Source organism: Chiloscyllium plagiosum, unplaced genomic scaffold, assembly GCF_037043375.1.
Source record: "Chiloscyllium plagiosum isolate Xiang-an unplaced genomic scaffold, Cpla_swu_hap1 HiC_scaffold_8, whole genome shotgun sequence".
NCBI lineage: Eukaryota > Metazoa > Chordata > Chondrichthyes > Orectolobiformes > Hemiscylliidae > Chiloscyllium > Chiloscyllium plagiosum.
The window spans coordinates 108643556-108667581 of NW_028270146.1; the positions used below are offsets into that span (position 1 = coordinate 108643556).

General features: G+C 44.2%; 1 long non-coding RNA gene across 1 annotated transcript in view; it reads left to right on the top strand.

The window, feature by feature from the left end:
* The window catches only part of LOC148149488 (uncharacterized), a 92566-nt gene that overhangs the window by 24126 nt on the left and 44414 nt on the right, over positions 1-24026 (top strand). The window contains exon 2 of the long non-coding RNA XR_015757784.1: positions 3357-3493. This is a non-coding gene — a long non-coding RNA (uncharacterized LOC148149488). The remainder of the gene's footprint in view (positions 1-3356; positions 3494-24026) is intronic.

Below are 24026 nucleotides of genomic sequence, written 5' to 3' on the forward strand. Positions count from 1 at the left end.
ATTTTTATAGCATCCCGGTGAGACTACAATTGGAATATTGTGTTCAGTTCTGGTCCCCTGTTTACAGGAAGGATGTGCAAGATTTAGAGAGCGTACACAGGAGATTTTCCAGGATGCTGCCTGGAATGGAGGGCATTTCTTATGGAGAAAGGTTGAGGGAGCTAAGGCTTTGCTCATTGGAGTGAAGAAGTAGGTGGGGTGACTTGGTAGAGGTGAACAAGATGATGAGAGGCACAGAGTGAGTGAATAGTCAGAGACTTTTCCTCCTATGGCATAAATGGCTGTTACAAGGGGGTATAATTTTAAGGTGATTGGAGGATGGATAAGAGGATAGAGAATGGTAGGTGGTTGAATGGACTGCTAATGGTGGTAGTAAAATAAGACACATTTGGGACATTTAATAGACTCTTAGACAGACACATGGAGAGTAGTAAAACGAAGGGTATGTAAGTTAGTTTGATCTTACAGTCGGATAAAAAGTTGTCATAGCATCATGGCCGAAGAGTCTTGGGCTGAACTGTTCTGTGTTCTACGTTCTGTCTGGTAAACTGGGTAATAAGCTCAGATCAGTGTAAAAGGATATGACATTCAGGAGGAGCTAGTGAACTGGATACAAAAATTACTTGATGGTAGGAGACAGAGGGTGGTGGGAGACATGTTTTTCTGACTGGAGGCATGGAAACTGCGGTGTAGTGGGTTCACTGTTGTTTGTCATTTGGATAAATGGTTTGGATGGGAGTATTGGTTTCCGATAAGTAAGCTTCTTGGGTGTCACTGACATTGTTGGTAAAGTGGACAGTGAAGAAGATTATCTATGATACAACAGGATGAACAGTCCTGCTGGGATAGTGGGCTGAAGAATAGCAGATGGAGTTTAATTAGATAAAGGTGAAGTGTTCCATTTTGGTGAAACAACCAGGGTGAGACTTGTACAGTTAATATTCAGGCCCTGGGTAGTGTTGTCAGTCAGTGACCCAGGGATGCAGGTACACAATTCTTTGAATGTGGTGTCACAGGTAGACAGGCTGGTGAAGCAGGCGTTTGGGATGGTTACCTTCATTAGGAGAGCATTGAGAGGAGGAGTTCGGATGTCATGGTGTATCTGTAAAAGACATTGGTGAGGCTATCATAAAAACATTGTTGTTCAGTAGGAAGAACTCACCTGGTTCACTTGCCTCAGTTAGGGAAGGACATCTGACATTCTAACCTGGTCTGGACGTCATGTGACTCCAGACCCACAGCAATATGGCTGATCTGAGCTGCCCTCTGGATAATTACCAGTGGGGTCAAAGAATGTTAGTCCAGGCAATGACACTCACATCCCATGAATGAATAAATAAAAATACATATGTCCCTCCCTCCCTCTGCAAACACCTCCACCTGCAGCAATCTGTACTGGCTTTGTAACACCGTTCAGACCCTGACCACTCTCTGTAACACTCTCACCACCTCCAGCAGCTTCACCTCTCCCTGTTCCTATTGTGTCATTAAACCTTGACAATCATTCCCCTTCCCACTGCCATTCTCCTTCTTGCAGACCCTTTGAAATCCATTTAACATTTACACCTAAAGCACTCTCTCACTTCAGGATTTAAGTATTTTGTGGTGATCTTCTCAGCCTCATAATCTAGTATGATCCCTTTTTTCCTGAGTGAGGGACCAGTGGGGATTTCTTGCTGAGGTTTTTACCGTTTCAATGGAATATCCTTTTGTTGAGTGTTTTATACTATTCCATTAAATGTTTTCCACTGTTCATTTACTGACACATGTTTCAGTCTGTTTAGCCTGTTTACCTTGGTCAGTTCTCTCAAATTCATGTAATTGGCTATTTTTGTTTGTAGTTGTAGTTTGTCCTTTCTGTGATTCACTTTAAAACTTTATATTTATTTAAACTGCACTTTATAACAATTTCCCGAAGGATCTCTGCAGGTGACGTTACTCATTCACTAAGTTTCATCACACGGTCGCTCTGTGATATTTATGTCCCTAGCCAGTTGCACAATGTGTTTTTCAAAGAAACACTGAAAAAAAATTAACCGAACTCCTCTTCGAATATCAATGCTGTCCGTGTGATTGACCCCGATTATACGAATATTAAAGTTTCCAAAATTATCATAATGCCTTTGTTAATATAATTCCAATGAGTTCCTGTTTAATGCAGTGATGAGTCATGCAATACTGTTCGTTGGCTAAAACTATTCTGCTGCTCGTGTCCTTGGCAAGTAGTAGCCAGTATTTACATTCAGACTGACTCTACTTCATGATCTGCGACCAAATGCTTTCTCTGTAATGCCTTTGGAATCCATTATTGTTAGTGTTACCCATTTTGCCTGAGTCTCCGCAAGATTGTGAACCACTGAATATTTTTGTTCACGCTGTATCCATGTCTCCCAGCTGTCTAAATCTCTTTTATCGCTTTGTAATAAGGTAGATGGATTTGTGACAGCGACGTTGTCCATTTGAAAAAAAAAACAGAACTTACTCTTTCCCACAATTTTCTGTCACAAATCTATTTGCTGATGTACAATTTTAGTTAAACTTTGTCCCATCCTGTTCCTTTCTGCTTGTCTTCAGCCACATTCCCATGCTGTTCCATTGCTTCACCTTTTCCCTTTGGATTTGGAAAGCTCCTTTCACCTGAACCCTGTCCCTGCATCCTCTCTGTCAGTTTCAAACCCTGTCCATAAACCTACCGACATGATCGGCCAGGACCCTGGTCCCAGCACGGTTCCAGTGGGACCATCCGAATGGATTATTGTTGTAAATCAGGTCTGGGATGTGTGTGTCTCTGGCTGACCAGCCTTTCTTGCCCAGCCCTAGCTGCTCTTGAGCTGAGTAACTTGCTCGGCCATTTCAGAGGGTCATTGAGAGGCAATCACTTTTCTGTGGGGATGTCGTGCAGACCACGTCTGGATGGGCAGATGTCCTTCTCTAAAGGACAAGTGTTTGGATTTGTTGTACATCAGCACTGGTCTCATACTAATTTGTGGATTGTTAATTATTATTTTTAAAATTATTGATTTCAAATGTCTCCATTTCAGATGGTGAGATTCAAACCTGCCTCCCCTGAACATTAGCTGAGGTTTTGGATACATTCTCTCGCAATAATACCGCTATCCCATTACTTCACCTGCTCACTGGCTGCTCATCCCTGAGCACTGATACCAGAGCATCATGAAGCTAAACCCATTCTTCCAATATGACTGTGTGATCCTGACATCTTCCAAAAATCTGGGACTATTACTTAATATCGCTCCATTTTACAGGTCTCTGTGGGACTCAGTCCCATTCTCCATGTGTAACCCTCACTGCATCTGTTTAATTTTCCATTCTGTCTATTTCTCTGTCTCCTGTAGTTACTCAGGAAGGTCCTGACTCAATAGCCTTCCCAGCTGCGTGGTAGATTGTCCATCACCACATTGAACACAGTTGGTCTGCCAGAGAGAGACAAAGGGAAAGGTGATCTGGAGCCTTCAATAAATCCTGTAGTGAGGTAAGGTCACCCACAGTGCACAGAGCAAAGAGCAATGAGAGGGTTCCAAACATCTGTGAACAAGACATGACATTGATACAGTGCTGGAGGGGGAGCACCGTGCACACACACACCCCAGGGTCAGTCACCACCCCTAATGTAAGTTCTGTTGTACTGAGACTCACTACTCTGCAACACTGTATCTATGGCATGTCTTGTGGTCCAGTGTCTTTAATAATTTTTAATTCCTATAACAATTCCTATTTCTGTAACCTCCTCGCTTCCCGATAGCCCCTTCACATATTTGAAATGTACTGCATTCCAGTCTACCATCCCTATCCCTGTAACTTGCTTCAGTATCTGCAACATGCCTTATCTCGGTAGTCTCCTCCTCCAATAAGTAAAAAACAAGGACTGCAGATGCTGGAAACCAGAGTCTAGATTAGAGTGGTGCTGGAAAAGCACGGCAGGCCAGGCAGCATCCGAGAAGCAGGAAAATCGACGATTCGGGCAAAAGCCTTTCATCAGGAATAGAGGCCGGGAGCCTGCAGGATGGAGAGATAAATGAGAGGGGGGTGGGGAATGGGGAGAAAATAGCATAGAGTACAGTAGGTGAATGGGGGTGGGGATAAAGGTAATAGGTCAGAGATGAGGGTGGAGTGGATATGTGGAAAGGGAGATAGGCCGGTAGGACAGGTCATGAGGGCAGTGCTGAGAAGGAAGGCTGGAGGTGGGGTGAGATGGGGGAAGGGGAAATGAGGAAATTGGTGAAATCCACATTGATGCCCTGGGGTTGAAGTGTTCCGAGGTGGAAGATGAGGCGTTCTTTCTCCAGGCACGGGTGGTGAGGATGCGGCGGTGGAGGAAGCCCAGGAACTGCACGTCCTCAGCAGAGTGGGAGGGAGAGTTGAAATGTTGGGACACAGGTCGGTGGGGTTGATTGGTGTGGTTGTCCCAGAGATGTTCCCTAAAGCGCTCTGCTGGGAGGCGTCCAGTCTCGCTAATGGAGAGGAGACCGCATCAGGAGCACTGCTACCAGTACTCAGGGAGGACTAAGCTATTTTATTGGGATAGTCTGGACTCCCTGACCACAGGGAATAAAAACTTTGTCTATTTATGCTATTCATGTCCCTCATAATTTTGTAAACCTCTGTAAGGTCACCCCTCAGCCTCCGACGTTCCAGGGAAAACAACCCCAGCCTGTTCAGCCTCTCCCTGTAGCTCAAATCCTCCAACCCTGGCAACATCTTTGTAAATCTTTTCTGAACACTTTCAAGTTTCACAACATCTTTCCGATAAGGAGACCAGAATGTCACGCAATATTCCAACAGTGGCCTAACCAGCGTCCTGTAGAGCTGCAACATGACCTCCCAACTCTTGTACTCAATACTCTGACCAACAAAGGAAAGCATATCAAACACCTTCTTCACTATCCTATCTACCTGTGAATTCACATTCAAGGAGCTATAAACCTGCACTCCAAGGTCTCTTTCTTCAGTAACACTCACTAGGACCTTACCATTAAGTATTATAAGTTCTGCTAAGATTTGCTTTCCCAAAATGCAACACCTCGCATTTATCTGAAATAAACTTCATCTGCCACTTCTCAGCCCATTGGCCCATCTGGTCCAGATCCAGTTTTAACCTGAGGTAGCCCTCTTCACAAGACATGACATTAATACAGTGCTGGAGGGGGAGCACAGTACACACACACACCCCAGGCTCAATCACCACCCCTAACGTAAGTTCTGTTGTACTGAGACTCACTACTCTGCAACACTGTATCTATGGCATGTCTTGTGGTCCAGTGTCTTTAATAATTTTTAATTCCTATAACAATTCCTATTTCTGTAACCTCCTCGCTTCCCGATAGCCCCTTCACATATTTGAAATGTACTGCAATTTTGGTGTAATCTGCAAACTTACTAACTGTACCTCTTATGCTCGCATCCAAATCTTTTATGTTAATGACAAAAAGTAGAGGGCCCAGCACCGATCCTTGTGGCACTCCACTGGTCACAGACCTCCAGTCTGAAAAAACAACCCTCCACCACCACCCTCTGTCTTCTACCTTTGAGCCAGTTCTGTATCCAAATGGCAACTTCTCCCTGTATTCCATGAGATCGAACCTTGCTAACCAGTCTCCCATGGGGAACCTTGTCGAACGCCTTACTGAAGTCCATATAGATCACATCTACTGCTCTGCCCTCATCAATCTTCTTTGTTATTTCTTCAAAAAACTATATCAAGTTTTTGAGACATGATTTCCCACGCACAAAGCCATGTTGACTATCCCTAATCAGTCCTTGCCTTTCCAAATACACGTACATCCTGTCCCTCAGGATTCCCTCCAACAACTTGCCCACCGCTGAGGTAAGGCTCACCCGTCTATAGTTCCCTGGCTTGTCTTTACCGTCCTTCTTAAACATATGGCACCATGTTTGCCAACCTCCAGTCTTCCGGCACCTCACCTGTGACTATCGATGATACAAATATCTCAGCACGAGGCCCAGCAATCACTTGTCTAGCTTCCCACAGAGTTCTCGGGTACAGCTGATCAGGTCCTAGGGACTTATCTACCTTTAACCATTTCAAGACATCCAGCACTTCCTCCTCTGTAATCTGGACATTTTGCAAGATGTCACCATCTATTTCCCTACAGTCTATATCTTCCAAATCCTTTTCCACAGTAAATACTGATGCAAAATGTTCATTTAGTATCTCCCCCATTTTCTGTGGCTCCACACAAAGGCTGCCTTGCTGATCTTTGAGGGGACCTATTCTCTCCCTAGTTACCCTTTTGTCCTTAATATATTTGTGAAAACCCTCTCAATTGCCCTTAATTCTATTTGCCAAAGCTATCTCATGTCCCCGTTTTGCCCTCCTGATTTCCCTCTTAAGTATACTCCTACTTTATTTTTCTCTGCCAAGGATTCACTCGATCTATCCTGTCTATACCTGACGTATGTTTCCTTCTTTTTCTGAACCAATCCCTCAATTTCTTTAGTCACCTAGCATTCTATATACCTACCAGCCTTCCCTTTCACCCTGACAGGAATATACTTTCTCTGGATTCTTGTTATCTCATTTCTGAAGGCTTCACATTTTCCAGCCGTCCCTTTACCTGCGAACATCTGCCTTCAGTCAGCTTTCGAAAGTTTAGATTACTTACAGTTTGGAAACAGGCCCTTCGGCCCAACAAGTCCCCACCGACCCAGACCCATTCCCCTACATTTACCTCTGCACCTAACACTACGGGCAATTTAGCGTGGCCAGTTCACCTAAGCTGTGGGACGAAACTGGAGCACCTGGAGGAAACCCACCCAGACACGGGGAGAATGTGCAAACTCCACACAGCCAGTCGCCTGAGGCGGGAATTGAACCTGGGTCTCTTGCGGTGTGAGGCAGCAGTGCTAACCACTGTGCCACCGTGTTGTTCTTGCCTAATACCATAAAAGTGGCCTTTCTCCAATTTAGCACTTCAACTTTTAGATCTGGTCTATCCTTTTCCATCACTATTTTAAAACAAATAGAATTATGGTCGCTGGCCCCGAAGTGCTCTCCCACTGACAGCTCAGTCACTTGCCCTGCCTTATTTCCCAAGAGTAGGCCAAGTTTTGCATCTTCTCTAGTAGGTACATCCACATACTGAATCAGAAAATTGTCTTGTACACACTTAAGAAATTCCTCTCCGTCTAAACCTTTAACATTATGGCAGTCCCAGTCGATGTTTGGAAAGTTAAAATCCCCTACCATACCTACCCTATTATTCTTACATATAGCTGAGATCTCCTTACAAGTTTGTTTCTCAATTTCCCTCTGACTATTGGGGGGTCAACAATACAATCTCAATAAGGTGATCATCCCTTTCTTATTTCTCAGTTCCACCTAAATAACTTCCCTGGATGTATTTCTGGGAATAGCCTCCCTCAACACAGCTGTAATACTATCCCTTATCAAAAATGCCACTCCCCCTCCTCTGTTGCCTCCCTTTCTATCCTTCCTGTAGCATTTGTATCCTGGAACATTAAGCTACCAGTCCTGCCCATCCCTGAGCCATGTTTCTGTAATTGCTATGATATCCCAGTCCCATGTTCCTAACCATGCCCTGAGTTCATCTGCCTTCCCTGTTAGGTGCCTTGCATTGAAATAAATGCAGTTTAATTTATTAGTCCTACCTTGTCCCTGCCTGCCCTGACTGTTTGACTCACTTCTGTTCTCAGCTGTACCCGTCTCAGATCGAGCTCCCAAAATCCTTCCTGTGATTGTTACCACATCCCATCCCTGCATTCCTTCAAATCCATGTAAAGTCCTCCCATTCCTAAAACCTTCCCTGCACCTGTCACCTGTTCCAGCTTCCACAACCCTCCTATTCTCAGTAAGACACACCCCCGTCCCAGTTACTACAGCCCGCTGCATCACTAAATGCCAGTGGTCACTATAATATCAGAGTAAGGTGTGAAAGCAGGAATACTCTACTGGGTTAGATGATCAGTGGTGCTGGAAGAGCACAGCAATTCAGGCAGCATCCGAGGATAGGCAAAATCGACGTTTCGGGCAAAAGCCCTTCATTCCTGATGATGGGCTTTTGCCCGAAACGTCGATTTTGCCTGTCCTCGGATGCTGCCTGAATTGCTGTGCTCTTCCAGCACCACTGATCCAGAATCTGGTTTCCAGCATCTGCAGTCATTGTTTTTACCTGGGTTAGATGATCAGTCGTGATCATATTGAATGGTGGGACCGACTCTGTGGTTAAATGGTCGATACCTGCACTTCGTTCCTGTTCTTCTCTATAAACGTACTATCTCCATAACCTCCCTCATGTCCCCACAGTCCTCCCTACGTGTGTAAGCCCCTTCAGTTCCCACAGCCCTCCCTATCTCCATAAACTCCTTCAGTCCTCAAGATTTTCCTGTCCATGAAACCTGAATCATTCCCCACAAACATCCCTAACTCCATAACCTCCAAAAGGCCCTACGACCCTCCTTACCTCCATAGTCTCATCCAGACCCGACGTCCCTCCCGTTCAGAGCAACCTCCTTTAATCCCCATGATCCTCCTGATCTGTGCAACCTACTTCAGTCCCAACAGACCTCCAGACCACTTTGGCCTCTTTCAGGCCCCACAACACTCCCTATCTCCATAATGTTCTTCAGTCACCACTGCATTCTCTATGTCCATAATCTCATACAGTCCCCAAGCACTCCCTATCTCCATAATATCCTTCAGTCCCCACGACCCTCCCTATTTCCAAAGCCTCTATTACCTGTTGAACCTCTAAGCTACCTTTTTCAGATTGATAAACAAGAACTTCCATAACCTCTTCTGCTGCCAGTCTGAAACCAAACAGTGTTCGTTAGCCTGACAGTAGGTCGGGAGCTGGAATGTATTAGAAAGGATATGTCAATAAACAATAACTGGACCCTCAGAAACGCAATTAATAAAAAGACAATGTGTTTTTGAGCCTGTTGGATTGTATTTTTATTCGTGTGAATATAAATGGCAGAATAGATACGGGTGGAGGAGTGGTTGTACCGAGGATATGGTTTATTTTAATTTTCAGAAACCTTTACACAAGTTTCAGTTTGGGTTAAGGAGTAACTTGGTAGACAACAGGCATCTTAACTATCAGGATGTGGTTGAGATATTAGACAAAACAATCTTGTCAGAATTTACTGTGGAGAAAGACATAGAAGGTCAGGAACTTGGGGAAATAAATAGTGATGTCTTGGAAAGAATCCACAACAGAGAAGAAAAAGTGCTGGAATCTTAAAACAAATAAAGGTAGCTCAATCCTCAGTAGCTCATTAGGTCTATCCTTGAATATTTTGGGAAGCTAGGGAAGAGATTGCAGTGTCCCTAACAGAGATATTTATATTATCAACAGACACAGTGAGGTACCGGAAGACTGGAGGGTGGCTAATGCTATTCCATCACTAAAGGGCTGCAGGGAAACACCAGGAAATTACAGCCCCGTGATCCCAGTGCTGGGGAGGTTGTTGGAGGAGATTCTGAGAGAAAGGAGCGACATATATTTGGAAAGGCAAGGGCTGATTAGAGATAGTCAGCATGGCTTTGTGAGTGGGAAACCGGGCTTCACACACTGGATTGACTCTTTGAGGAGTTGGCCAAGAAATAGATGAAGGCAGAGCAGCCAATGTTGTCTACATGAAATTCAGCAAAGCATTTGACAAGGTTCCAAGCGATGTAGGACATCTAGTCAAGAGGAAGAAGGAAAATAACTTAACGTTGAGGATCCAAGGATCAGAAGCAGGGATCTAGAGAATTACATGGGCCAGCACGGTGGCTCAGTGGTTAGAACTGCTGCCTCACAGCACCAGGGATGCGATTTCGATTCCAGCCCCAGGCGACTATCTGTGTGGTGTTTGCACATGCTCTCTGTGTCTGTGTGGGTTTCCGACAGGTGCTCCGGTTTCCATCCACAGCCCAAAGATGTGCTGGTTAGGTGAATCAGGCATGCGTTGTTCAAGAAAGGGAATAGAGATATTCCTGGGAATCACAGACCTGTCAGTCTTCTGTCTGTGATGTGCAGATTATTGGAGAGGACTCGAGGAGCCAGGATTTATGATTCCTTGGAAAACCATAGTTTGATTATAGAAAGTCAGCTTGGCTTTGTAAGGGACAGGTCATGTCTCACAAATCTTATTGAATCCTTTGAGAATGTGACAAAACATTTGTGGCTCATTTAGAAAGTACAGAGTATGGGATACATGGAAACCTGCCTGTCTGGATACAGAATTCCTGGCCCATAGAAGAGAGAGGGTGATGACAGATGGAAATCATTCAGCCTGGAGCTCGGTGACCAGAGGGTTTTCTGCAGGGAGAGGTCAAAAAGTCTCTGCTCTTTGTGATTTCTGGATGACTTGGATGTGTGAGTGGAAGACTGGGTAAGTAAGTTTGCCAATGACACGAAGGTTGGTGGAGTGGTGAATAGTGTGGATGTCTGTTGGAGGTTGCAATGGGACATTGACAGGATGTAGAGCTGGGCTGAGAAGTGGCAGATGAAGTCAAATCTGGAAAAGTGTGAAGTGCTGCATTTTGGAAGGTGAGACTTGAATGCAGAATACAGGGGTAAACACAGAATACTGAATAGTGTGGAGGAACAGATGGATCTTGGATTTCATGAACACGGATACGTCAAATTTACCACCCATGCTGATAGTGTTGTTTAGAAGAAATATGTTGTATTGGCTTTCATTAGCTGGGGGTTTTAAAGCCATGAGGTTATGCTGCAGGTCTATAGAGCCCTGTTTAGACCCCTATTAGAATATTGTGTTCAGTTTTGGTCCCCTTTGTTACAGGAAGGATGTGGAAGCTTTAGAGAGGGTAAAGAGGAGATTTACCAGGATACTGCCTGGACTGGAGAGCATGTCTTATGAAGAAAGGTTGAGGGAGCTAAGGCTTTTCTCATTGGAGTGAAGAAGGGTGAGGGGAGACTTGGTAGAGGTTAACAAGATGGTGTGAGGCATAGATAGAGTGAATAGTGAGAGTCCTCTTTATCCCATGGCATGCATGGTACAAGGGGGCATAATTTTAAGGTGATTGGAGGATGGGTAAGGGGAGATTTCAGATGTAGGTTCTTTACACAGAGAGTGGTGGGTGGGTGGAGCGGACATTTAAGAGACTCTTGGATAGGCACATGGATGATAGTAAAATGAAGGTTATGTAAGGTAGTTTGATCTTACAGTCGGGTAAAAAATAGCATGGCATCATGGCCGAAGGGTCTTGTGCTGTACTGTTCTGTGTTCTACGTTCTGTATGGTAAACTGGGTAATAAGCTCAGATCAATGTAAAAGGATATGGCATTCAGGAGGAGCTAGTGAACTGGATACAAAATTGGGCTTGATGATAGGAGATAGAGGGTGATGGGAGACATGTTGTTTTTCTGACTGGAGGCATGTGACCAGCGGTGGAGTGGGTCCACTGTTGTTTGTCATTTGGATAAATGGTTTGGATGGGAATATTGGTTTTGTGGTAACTAAGATTTTTGAGTGACACTGAAATTGTTGGTAAAGTGGACAGTGAAGAAAGTTATCTGTGATACAACAGGACGAATAGTACACTGGGATAGTAGGTGAAGAATAGCAGATGGAGTTTAATTAGATAATGTGAAGTGTTCCATTTTGGTGAAACTAACCAGGGTGGGACTTGTACAGTTAATGTTCGGGCCCTGGGTAGTGTCAGTCAGAGACCCAGGGATGCAGGTACACACTTCTCTGAAAGTGGTATCACAGGTGGACAGGTTGGTGAAGCAGGTGTTTGGGATGGTTACCTTCTTTGGGCAGAGCATTTAGAGTAAGAGTTGGGATGTCATGTTGTATCTGTACAAGACATTGGTGAGGCCACCATAAAAGCATTGTTGACCAGTAGGAAGTACTCATCTGGTTCACTTGCGTCCTTTAGAGAAGAACATCTGACATTCTAACCTGGTCTGGCCTGCACGTGACACCAGACCCACAGCAATATGGCTGACTCTGTGCTATACACTGGGTAATTAGCAATGGGGCAAAGAATGTTGGTCCAATCAGTGACACCCTTATCCCATGAATGAATAAATAAAAATACATGTATCCCTCCCTACCTCTGCAAACCCCTCCAGCTGCAGCAATCCGTACTGGCTTTGTAACACCGTTCAGGCCCTGGTCACTCTCTGTAACACTCTCACCACCTCCAGCACCTTCAGCTCTCCCGGTTCCTTTTGTGACATAAAACCTTGACAATTATTCCCTCTTCCACCTGGCCTCCTCCTGCGAGCAGACCCTTTGAAATCCCTTTAAAACTTACTCCCAAAACATTCCCTCACTTCAGAATTTTAAGTACTTTTTGGTGATCCTCTAAGCCCGTTAATCTAATATGATCCTTTTTACTTGAGGGAGGGACCGATGGGGATTTCCTGCTGAGGATTTGTCTGTTTCAGTGGAATGTCCTTTTGTTGAGTGTTTTATACTGCTCCTTCAGATGTTTTCCACTGTTCATTTACAGACACATATTTCAGTCTGTTTAGCCTGTTGACCTTGGTCAGTTCTCCTCTCAAACCCATGTAATTGGCTGTTTTTGTTTCTAGTTGTAGCTTGTCCTTTCTGTGATTCACTTTAAAACTTTATATTTCTTTAAACTGCACTTTATCACAATTTCCCAGAGGATCTCTCCAGGTGACATTACTCATTCACTACGTTTCATCACACAACGGTCGCTCTGAGATAGTTACGTCCCTCGCCAGTCGCACAATTTGTTATTCAAAGAAACACTGAAAACTAATTCTCTGAACTCCTCTTCCAATATCACTCTTGCCAGTGTGACTGTCCCAGATTTTATGAATATTGATGTTTCCCAAAATTATCACAATGTGTTAGTTAAAAAAATTCCAATGCGTTCCTGTGTAATGCAGTGATGAGCAACGGAATGCTGTTTGGTGGCTAAAACTGTTCTACTGCTTGTGTCCTTGGCAAGTCGTAGCCAGAATTTACATTCAGACTGACTCTACTTCATGATCTAAGACCAAATGCTTTCTCTGTCATGCCTTTCTTAGTGTTACCCATTTTGCCTGAGTTTCCGCAAGATTGTGATTCATTGAATATTTATGTCCACCTTTTGTTCACCCTGTAACCATATCTCTCTGGTGTCTAAACCTCTTCTATCTCAGTGTCACACATCCATCTGCCTTATTGTTCAGACTTCGTCCATTCAAAAAAAACATAACTTACTCTCTCCCACAATTTCCTGTCACAAACCTATTCCCTGATGTACAGTTTTAGTTAATCGCTGTCCCATCCTGTTCCTTTCTGATTGCCTTCAGCCACATCCCCATACTGTTCCGATGCTTCACCTTTTCTCTTTGGATTTGGAAAGCTCCTTTCACCTGGACCCTGTCCCTGCATCCTCTCTGTCAGTTTAAAGCCCTGCCCATAAACCTACTGACATGATTGGCCAGGACACTGGTCCCAGTACGGTTGCGGTGGAACAATCCTATTAGATTTTTTTTAAAATCAGGTAGGGGATGTGGGTGTCTCTGGCTGACCAGCCTTTCTTGCCCAGCCCTAGCTGCCCATGAGCTGAGTAGCTTGCTTGGCCATTTCAGAGGGCAATTAAGAGACAAACACTTTGCTGTGTGTATGTCGTGCAGACCACGTGAAGATGATCAATCTTGTTGTCGAAAGGACAAGTGGGCGGCACGGTGGCTCAGTGATTAACACTCCTGTATCACAGCACCAGGGTCCCAGGTTCGATTCCAGCCGCGGGCAACTGTGTGGAGTTTGCACATTCTCCCCGTGTCTGCATGAATTGCCTCCGGATGCTCTGGTTTCCTCCCACAGTCCCAAGATGCCCAGGTCAGGCGAATTGGCCATGCTAAATTGCCCATAATGTTAGGTGTATTAGGTCGAGGGTGATGGGTCTGAGTGGGTTACTCTTGGGCTGAAAGCCCTGTTTCCACACTGTATGGAATCTAATATAAGGGATTGGGATTTTTGTACATCAGCAATGGTTTCATATTTGTTTATGGATTGTTAATTACTATTTTTAAAACTATTGATTTTGAATTCCACCTTATCTTATGATGGGATTCAAACCTGCCTCCCCTGAACAATAGCAGTGATTTTGGACAAATGCCCTAACAATAATGTTACTAGGCCATCACTTCACCTGCTCACTGGTTGCTCATCCCTGAGCACTGACACATGAAGCTCAACCCATTCTTCCAACATGATTGTGTGATCCTGAAGTCTTCCAGCACTCCGGTGATATCACTCAGTATCTCTCCATGTGGTATCCCTCACTGTGTGGGTCTAATTGCTGCCTCTGTCAGTGTCTCTCTCTCGCAGCTACTCCAGATCCTGAGCCAACAGAATTCTCCACTCCAGAGAGACGCAACAGCACAGGCCAGGGATGGAGTTTGGGATTTTTCAGATATCTGTGGGGCTCATTTCCATTCTCCTTGTGTAACCCTCACTGCATCAGTCTAATTTACCATTCTGTCTACTTCTCTGCCTCCTGAATGTTCTCAGGAAGTTACTGACTCAATAGACTTCCCAATTGCTGTGTGTCTCATCCATCACCTCATTGAAGATGGTTGGTCAACCAGAGAGACAAAGGGCAGGGAGATCTGGAGCCTTCAATAAATCCTGCAGTGAGGTAAGATCACTCACAGTGCACAGAGCAGGGAGCAGTGAGAGGGCTCCAAACATTGGCTAACAAGACATGATATAGATACAGTACTGGATGGGGAGCACAGTATAGACACACGCCATGCTCAATCACCACATCTACTTTAACTTATGTTGCACTGAGACAGCATTGGGAGTTCAGAGTTATCAATCCAGGCCTGCGCTGTCTTAGTGAGCATCAGGACAACAGAGGTTAAAGCAGGCCTCCGACGAGAGGTTGTGAATGCTGCCTGGGATCTTTCTGTTCTGTGTTCTCCCTCGAATACTGTACTAAGACTCATTACTCTGCAACACTGTATCTATGGCATGGCTTGTGCACCAGTGTCTTCAGTCATTTTTAACTCATATAACAGTAATTGCCCCTGTAACCTGCTCCATTCCCGATAGTCCCTCCACATATTTGAAACATACTGCATTCCAGACTACCATCCCTAACGCTGTGACTTGCTTCAGTGTCTACAACGTGCTTTATTTCGGTACTGTAATCCTCTGTAACTGGATGCAGAGTGATATAGCAGGGAAACAGAACCTGTGGTCCAACTCCTCAATGCCGCCCATGTTACCTAAACTGAACGAGTCCTATTTGCCTGCGTTTGGCCCTTATCTCTTCAAACTTTCTCCTCTCAATATACCTCCCCAAATGTCTTTTCCATGCTGTAATTGTTCTTGTTTCTCCCATGTGCCCTTGGCAGTCCGTTCCATCTATGCACCATCCTCTGTGGATAATGTTCCCCCTCAGCTCCCTCTTTAAATCTTTGCTCTCTCACCTCCCGTTTATACCCTCTAGTTTTGGACTCACCTACCCTTGGCTGTTCACCATTCTTAGGGTCACTCCGTGGCCTCCTCTGCCCAAGGGAAATATTTAGGACAATGTTACAAATATCTCCAACGTATGTAACAAAGTGCTGGCCAATGTTGGCAAATGTGCCAAATGTCGATTTCCCCACCCTGTCCACCTGTGATGCCACTTCCGAGAAACAATGTAACTTGCACACCTTGATCTCTCTCTCTCTGTCTCTCTCTCTCTCTGTTGGACAACCCTGCCAGAGCCCTTCCATTATCTGTGTTAGTCCTCCATGGTTTGTCTTAAAAAAATCCAACACCTGAATTAAACTCCATCTTTCATTCCTTGGTCCACTGGCCCAGTTGGTCACGATCCCCTTTGATAACCGTATTTACTGCCCACGACACCATTCATTTGATCATCAACAAACTTTTGCACAATCACTCCTATATTTTCAACCAAATTGTTTCTGTAGATGATGCACATCCGTGGACCCAGCCCTGATCCTTTCTTCAATAATGGAATAAAACCATATTCTTGTCATAGAGCCATGCAGCATGGAAACTGACCCTTCAGTTGATACCCACCATAATCTAAAACTAAGCTCTTCCCAGCTGTCTGAAGATGGCCCATATCACTCCAACCCTTCCCTATTCACCTGTTTATCCAAATATCTTTTAAATGTTGTAATTGTACCCACATCAACCCCTTTCTCAGGAAGTTCATTCCACACTCAAACCACCCTCTGTGTAGCAAATTGCCACATATCTTTTTTTTGAACATCTCTCTCTTCTAACCTTAAAAATGTGGCCCGTCCTCTTGAGACTCCCCCATCCTGAGGAAAAGGCAACTACCATTAAATTGATCTATATACCTCATTTATTTTTATAAATCTTTATAGCATCATGTCTCAACCTCCAGGCTCCAGTGAAAAAAGACTCAGCCTATCCAGCCATTTTTCAGAACTCAAGCCTTCCATATCCAGCAATATCCTGGTAAATCTCTTCTGAACGCCCTGCAGCTTAATAATATCTTCCCTGTTAACTGGGCGACCAGAACTGGACAGAGTATTGCAGAACAGGCATCGCAAATGTCTATACAATCTCAACACGACGTCCCAAATCCTACACTCAATGGACTGAGCAATAGTCAGGCATACCAAGCACCGTCTTATCCATCCTGTGATGCAAGCTTCAAGAATTATGTACCTGAACCCGGAGGTCCCTCTGCTCTAAAACACTAACCGAAGCCGGAACATTAATTGTATAAGCTCTACCCTTGTTTGTTTTACAAAATGCATTACCTCGTATTTATTAAGATTGAATTCCATCTCTAGTTTTTCAGCCCATTCACTCACTTCATCAAGATCCCTTTGTAATCTCAGAAAACCTCCTTCACTGTCCATGATGCCACCCTCCAGCCTGCCAGCCCATCACACATGGCTGTCAGTAGTACACATACCTTTGCTAGGGCTCTACAATTTCTTCCCTAGCATCCCACAGTGTCCTGCGATACACTTAATCAGGTTCTGGGACTTGCCATAGCTTTTTGTTTTAAAACCTCCAGGACCACCTCTTCAATAACATGCACTCTTTTCAAGTCATAGAGATATACAGCATAGAAACAGACCCTTCGGTCCCCAACTCGTCCAGGCTTCCCAGAAGATCTAAATAAATCCATTCCCTTTTCCAGCATTTGGCCCATATATGTCTACACCCTTACTATTCAGATGCCCATCCAGATACCTTTTAAATGTTGTAATTGTATCAGTCTCCATTACTTTCTCTATCAGCTCATTCCATACACACATCACCATGTATGTGAAGAAGCTGTCCCTTCAGTCCCTCTGTAAACCATTCACCTCGAACCTTAAACTTATGCCCTCTAGTTTTGGACTCCCCAACTTCTGGGAAAAGGCCTTGAATGCTTAGCGTCTCCATACCGCTCATGTTCATATAAACCTCTATAAGGTCATCCCTCCGTCTCCGATTCTCCAGTGACAGTAACCTCAGCTTATTCAGCAACAACCCGGGGAATATCTTGTTAATCTTTTCTAAGCCCTTTCAAGTTTCACAACATCCTTCCCGTAGCAGAGAGACTGGAATTGCAGAGAACTCCAATTGTGGTCTAACGTATTACTCTTGTTCCCTGAGTTCCCCAGTCTTTCTCCACAGTAAGTTCTGGAGTGAAAAAATTGTTTAGGATCTTAGCAAATATCCTGCAGTTCCACATATCAATGGCCCCATTGATCTTTAATGGACACTATTTGTCCTGAGTTACTGATGCACTCTAAATATACTGATACAATCACTTTTGGATTCCCCTTTCCTTCTCTGCTGAGGCTATTTCATTTAGCCTTTCTCCATTCCTGTTTTCTACTCAAAGTTTATTCCTACAGCCCCTGTATATCCCTGGATTCCCTTGATCCAGCTGGCTCTACCTGACATGTGCCCCCTTTTCCTTGACCAAACCCTCAATAGACCAATAGACAGCCAGTGATTCCAAATGCTGTCAGCATTGACCTGCACACAAACAGGAACATGTTGGGGGCTGGTCGATCAGTTTATCTCACTTTTAAAATATTCTCACTTGCCAAACTTCCCTTTCCCTGTAAATAATTCCTTTCCCCAATCACATTTTGAAAGTTCCTGGCTAATACGATCAAGATTGGTCAGGCTCCATTTTATAACTTGCACTTGTGGACCAGGCCTGTCCTTTTCCAAAGCTATTTTCAAACTACTAGAACTGTGGTCACTTTGGCAAAACGCTTTCCCACTAACATCTCAGTCCCTTTCCCTACCTTGATTCCCAAGTGGAGGTCAGGTTTTGCCCCTTTCTCTTTTCAGGCCATTTACATATTGATTGGGAGTTTTCTGGAAGACAATCACCAAATTCCTCCCTTGCAAATGCTGAACACTGGCAGTCCCAGTCAAGGTTTGGAAAGTTCAAAAACCCTACCATAACAGCCTTATTATTATGGTTGATATTTAAGATGTCCCGACATATTTGTTCCTCAGTCTGCCACAGATTATTCGGGGTCAGCAGTCCAATCGTATCAAAGTGATGACCCATTCTTATTTCTTAATTCCACTAACGTAGCTTCACTGGGCGATCCCACAGGAATATCCTCTCTAAGTACTGCTGTGATGATTCATGCAATCAAAACCCTCCACCACACGTCCTCTCTTGCTCACCCTTCGATGCTTCCTGTAGCATCTGTACCTTGAAACAATGAGTTGCCAGTCCTGCTTCTCCCTCAGCTGTGTTTCTGTAATAACTATAATATCCCAGGCCCATGTTACAATCCATGCCTTGAGTTCATCTTCCTTAGCTGTCTGGCCCCTTGCATTGAAATAAATGCAGTTTAATCATCAGTTTTCCCCCATTCCATGCTATGTTCTTGCCTGCCTTGTCTGCTGAAATTGCTGTCTTTAACTCGTGTACCAGCCCCAATCTTCTTTCTGGCCTTACGGCCAACACCCTGCCAGACTAGGTTATATCCTCTCAAGCATCTCTAGCAATTCACCCCATAAGGTTGTGGATCCTTCTCCCGCTCCCAGTTGAGGTGCCTTTCCCACCCTGTCTCCCTGTGCTGACACCTTCAGGGATCTATGGATTTGTCCACCAAGGTCCCTGTATTCCTCAGTATTCCGCAAGGACCTACCGTTCATTATGTCTGTCCTTTGCTTCTCGTACCTCCCACAGAGTATTACCTCACTTTAATCAGAACTAAACTCTGCTTAGATTATCATCCGATCGACATCGGACTGCAGACGGAGACCATCCTCCTCACTGTGAACAACACCCTCACCTTTCATGTCATCTGCAAACCGACTAATGATACCTTCTGCTTTCACATCCGAGTTAATAATGTTCAATGGTTCCTGCACAGATCTCTGTGGTGAAAGTATTCTATCTACCAATTTTGCATCCAATTTGCCAACTTGCCTTGGAACCCAGTCCTTTTGGACCAGCCTTCCATTTTGCATCTTGTCAAAGGACTTATTCAAGTCCATGTAAACCACATCATCTGCACTGCCTTCATCAATATACTTAAGCACCATTTCGAAAAAACTGAACTGAATTCTCAGACAGTATCTTCCTCTGCCAAATCCGTGATGACTAAACCGAGTTGATCTTTACCTTTGCAAGTGTTGATTCATCCTCACAATTGTTTCCAATAATTTCCCTGCCCCTGCTGTCAGGCTATCTGCTCTGTAATTACCTGGCCTATCCCTGCTGCCCTTCTTGAACAAAGGAACCACATTAGCGATCCTCCAGTCATTCAGCACTTCACCTTTGTCCAGCAAAGTATTATATTTATCCACCAGGGCCCAAGAAATCTCTGGGTAATTAGCATGGGGTCAAAGAATGCTGGTCCAGGCAGTGACACCCACATCCCATGAATGAATAAATAAAAATACATATGTCCCTCCCTACCTCTGCAAACCCATCCAGCTGCAGCAATTCGTACTGGCTTTGTAACAGCGTTCAGGCCCTGACCACTCTCTGTTACACTCTCACCACCTCCAGCACCTTCACCTCTCCATGTTCGTATCGTGTCAATAAACCTTGACAACGTTTCCCCTTCCCATTGCCCTCCTCCTGCTAGCAGACCCATTGCAATCCCTTTAAAACTTACTCTAAAACTCTCTCTCACTTCAGGATTTTAAGTACTTTGTGGTGATCTTCTCAGCCTCATAATCTAATATGATCGTTTTTACTTGAGTGAGGGACCGGTGGGGATTTCTTGCTGAGTTTTTGTCTGTTTCAATGGAACATCCTTTTGTTGAGTGTTTTACACTGTTCCTTCAAATGGTTTCCACTGTTCATTTACAGACACATGTTTCAGTCTGGTTAGCCTGTTTATCTTGGTCAGTTCTCCTCTCAAACTCATGTAATTGGCTATTTTTGTTTCTAGTTGTAGCTTGCCCATTCTGTGATTCACTTTAAAACTTTATATTTCTTTAAACTGCACTTGATCACAATTTCCCAGTGGATCTCTCCAGGTGACATTACTCATTCACTAAGTTTTATCACACAACAGTCGCTCTGAGACAGTTACGTCCCGAGCCAGTTGCACAATGTGTTATTCTAAGAAGCACTGAAAGAAATTCTCTGAACTCCTCTTCCAATATCACTGTTGTCAGTGTGATTGTCCCAGACTTTGCGAATATTGACGTTTCACTAAACGTTCATCTTGCCTTTATTAAAGATTCCAAAGGATTCCTATTTATTGCAGTGACGAGCCATGAAATGCTGTTCGGTGGTCTAAAACTGTTCTGCTGCTTATGTCCTTGGCAAGTAGTAGCCAGGATTTACATTCAGACTGACCCTACTTCATGATCTGATGCCAAATGCTTTCTCTGTAATGCCTTTCTGACCCATTATTGTTAGCGTCGTCCATTTTGCCTGAGTTTGCACAAGGTTGTGAACCATTGAATATTTATGTCCCACCTTTTGTTCGCCCTGTAACCACATCTCTCTGGTGTCTAAATCCCTTTTATCTCTGTGTCACAAATCAATCTACCTTGTTGCAGAGAGTTTGTCCATTAATAAAAAAACATAATTTACTCGTTCCCACAATTTCCTGTCACAAATGGATTTGCTGATCTACAGTTTTAGTTAAACTTTGTCCCATCCTGTTCCTTTCTGTTGTCTTCAGTCACATTTCCATGCTGCTCTGATGCTTCACGTTTTCTCTTTGGATTTGGAAAGCTCCTTTTATCTGAAGCCTGTCCCTGCATCCGCTCTGTCAGTTTAAAGCCCTGTTCATAAATCTACCAACGTGATTGGCCAGGACATTGGTTCCAGCACAGTTCCAGTGGAACAATCTGAATGGATTTTTAAAAAAAATCAGGTATGGGATGTGGGTGTCTCTGACTGACTAGCCTTTATTGCCCATCCCTGCTTCCCTTGAGCTAAGCTGCTGGCTCGCCCATTTCACAGGGTAATTGAAAGGCAAACACTTTGCTGTGGGTATGTTGTGCAGACCACATGAGAGTTAACTGTTGTCTTTCTCTGAAGGTCAATTGTTTGGATTTTTATCAATACTTATTTATGGACTGTTAATTCCAATTTTAAAACATATATTCATTTAAAATTCCACATGGTTAGAAGTTAGAGAGAAGAAGGGGGGTGGTCACTTTGTTGGGACTGTATTGTAGACTGTTGTAGACCCAACAGATACCAGAGAGGTAGCTGTGTATAGAGATTGCAGATAACTATAGGAATAATAGAGGAGATTTTAATATTCCCTGTATTGACTGGGCCACCTCTAGTATAAAAAGACCTGGACGGAGGGCAATTTTGCAAATGTGTCCAAGGAAGGTTCCTAAATCAATATGCAGAGGGCCCTGCTCTACTCAGGTAGGTGCAACACTGGACCTCCCCTCATTCAGAGAGCACTTTGGGTCCAGTGCCCACAACTGTCTTGGTTTTAACATAGTTATGGAGAAAGATCAGCAGGTCCACAGATTGAAGAGGAAAACTGAAACAGGGCCAGGTTTGGGGCCATTCTGCAGGATCTGGCAGGCGTCAATGCTGTGAATTTAAAATTGCACAACGCCCAGTTATAATCCAACTCGCTTTGAAGCACTGGTGATCACTGTAACAGATGAAAGGCTTAAACTAAATTTGTTTGATATTATATTCCATGACACTGCCATCCTGTTGCTATAAATTCTGTACCTTAGGATTGTGCTCCATAACTACCTGATGAAGAAGCAGTGCTCTGAAAGCTAGTACTTTCAAATAAACCGGTTGGACTGGAACCGAGTGTTGGGTGATTTTTAACTTTGTCCATCCCCAGTCCGACACCGGCACCTCCACATTATGATTCTAATCGATCGGGTGAGTCTGTTTGAAGGAAAAAGAACAACTGGCAAATGGGAGGCTTTTCAAAGTGTGATATCAAGAATCCAGGACCCGAATGCCCCATAGGGGTAAAGGGAAAAAACTGGCAGGGTTAGGGATCGTTGGCTGATGTGGGATAATAAGGCTCTGGTCTTGAAATGAAGACTGCATGCATTGGGGTTAAGATTTCCGTATCTACATAAACTCTTCTATTCTTAAAGATACAATCAATCTGTGGAGACTCTACAATCCTGTCAGTCCCTGTAACACTCCCAATCTGCAGAAGTCATTCCAATGCCCGTGACTCTTTCAATACAGTTCCTACAAGACCCACTATCTATATGGTATCTTTTCATTGCCAGCACCCACCCTGTCAATGTCAGCTACTCCAGTGTCTCCATCCATTAACTCATTCCCATAATCTTCTCCAGCTCTTACATGTGTAAACATCACCCTTCCCTACAATCCTTCCCACTTTGACCAAACTCCAGGAGGTTACTAATGCTCCCTTATCTGTGAAAATGTCTCCAACCAAAATTGCTGTCTTTATCACTTGGAAAATCTGTATGATTCCACACCCCCTTTATCTAAATAACCTGCAGAACCTCAGCCTTCCTGTAAATATAAACATCTTCAGTCACGACTACCCTCCATATGTCTATTTGTTTTTCCAATCTGCACAACCCACTTTATCTCTGTACTCAGATCCATTCACCTGAAACATTCCTGTCTGTGTAAAATACCCCATCCGACCAACATCCTTAGCCCTGTAAACTGCACCATTCCTCCCAACCTCCCATCTCCATGAACTCCTGTAGACCCGATAGCTCTCTACATTTCTGTAACCTCCTGTGCGTCTATGCTCCTCCCTTCCTGTGAAAGCACCTCCAGTCCCCACACCCCTCCCAGTCTGGGTTATCTGCTCCAGATCAGACCATTGCTGACTCTGTTACCTCATACAACCTTAGCAACGCCTCCTATTGTGTCACTTCATTCAGATCGCATCCTCTCCTGCTTCCCGAAACCTCTTGCTGCCATCATAACCCTTGCTATTTAGAACATGGAATAGCACATTCCAGTACAAGCCCTTCCGCCCCCAATATTGTGCTGACCTTTTATCCTACTCTGAAGACTAAACTAACCTACATACCTTACATTTTACTATCATTGATGTGCCTATCAAAGAGTTGCTTAGATGTCTGTAATGTGTCTGAATCTACTACCATGGCTGGCAGTCCATTCCACGCACCCACCACACTCTGTGTAAATAACGTACCAGTCTCTTCCATGCCGACAGGATTTCCCAACCCAATCTAGTCCTACCTGCCAGCACCTGGCCCATAGCCCTCTGATATCTAAGCTAAACCTTTCGCCAATTACCTTAAACTTATGTCTCCTTGTGATAGCCATTTCGCCATGGGAAGTAGTCTCTGGTTATCCACTCTATCTATGCCTCTCTTTCCCTTGTATACCTCTATCATGTCACCATTCTTCCTCCTTCGCTCTGATCAGAAAAGCCCTAGTTTCCACAATCTACCTTCTATGGGCATGCCATCCAGTCCAGGCAGCATCCTGCTAAATCTCCTCTGCACTGTCTTTAAAGCTCCACATCCTTCCTATAATGAAGCGAACAGAACTGTTCACAATATTCGAAGTGTGGTCTAACTGGGGTTCTGTAGAGCTGCAGCAAAATCTCGCATCTCTTAAATTCAATCCCCCTGCTAATGAAAGC